Raw genomic sequence first — 1,499 nt, 5'->3', positions numbered from 1 at the left:
CGTCCCACCCTATGACTAGATAGCATTTTTGTATACTTTGTATAACTTGAATTGCAATGAGAAAAGATGAGTTATTTTACTCTTATTGGAATCCATAGTCCATTATTTGTTTGAGATAGTGTATTTTAACTGCAATGTACACTTGATGGATATCTACCTACGTGAATGTAGAACTGGGTCGGTTCTTATGAGTATTCAGGCAAGTACTCTAGAGCATTCATGGAACACAGGCAAGAAAAAAAAAGTTTAAATAACAACGGTAACAGACATATAATGAAGGAACAATGTGGGTACATGTGCTCTATTTTACTACAAGGGAATGTTGGTTCAAAGATTTTTTAATCCACCACTTTCACGTATTATAAAACATGTTACCCTATGACTAGTTCAAGCCCGAAAAGCACCAGTATCTTATGCATTGTTTTTTCAATTCTCTCTGGCATTTCGTTAACCCATTTCTTTTGTAATATCCTATTCCAAAATAGTGGGGGACTATTAGTATTTTGAAATAGTGGGGGATTGTTGGAATCTCCAAGAGTATTTCAAAATGCTTGTGTGTGTGTGCAAAGTGGAGGAGATGAACTATGTGTGTTCTCTCCACTTTAGTACATTATGTTTAGTCCCACATTGGTGAACCACCACTAGCAAGTGAGGTATATGAGGAATTCCTCTACCATAAGGGAACAAGATTCAAGGTTTAATCTAATGAAATGAATTAGATATTGAAACTATACTTAATCAAAAACAATTAAATAAAACTAGATCTAGAAGCTATTTTAATGGCTACTTTCTATTCTAAGCTAACTATTATTTTCTAACCATCGCTACCATTATCTATCTACCATTAACAAAGACTTAAGCTTTTGTTTTTATACATCCAGATCCAAAATTCGTGCATGGGCTTGAGCCATGGGTTGGGCCAGAGAATCGTGCCCAAAACCCAATTCTTTTCAAATTCAAAAGGCCTCTTCAGCTGCAGTTGACTTCCACAGACTTTTCGTCCACTTCTGCTCCTCTGATTGGGTCAAGGCTTGACCATTGCAAAGCTCTTTCCGAGCCGGTCGTTTTGACATAAGGTATGCCCAATCTCCAGGTCTGAGTCCAAAGATACGGCTTTCGAAGTTCTCATGACTTTTGCTCCTTTATCTCGCTAAAGTGGTACATTTCTCATTATAAATGGACTTTGAAACCCGAAAATGCATAAAAACGCTGCGAATCAGTTAACTCTTACTTATTATTCACATAATTGGTCTAACAAAGATGATTATTAAGGGGTTAAAACTACAGTTTTGGGCCTTATCAAACCACCCCCAAACAAAGATTTTGCTTGTCCTCAAGCAAAGATGAGAAATTAGAATAAGTGACCAAAAATGGAGTTCTAACTAATCTCGCTTTCACTGAAAGGACAGCATTGACCATATGCAACAAGGCCTTAAACCACTAGGAATTCCTAGTGGACGAAGTTATAGCCTCGTGGAGAGTTTTCCAGTGAAGGTACT

Source organism: Coptis chinensis, chromosome 6 (genome assembly GCF_015680905.1).
Source record: "Coptis chinensis isolate HL-2020 chromosome 6, ASM1568090v1, whole genome shotgun sequence".
Classification (NCBI taxonomy): domain Eukaryota; kingdom Viridiplantae; phylum Streptophyta; class Magnoliopsida; order Ranunculales; family Ranunculaceae; genus Coptis; species Coptis chinensis.
Note: the sequence above shows the minus strand (reverse complement) of the source record.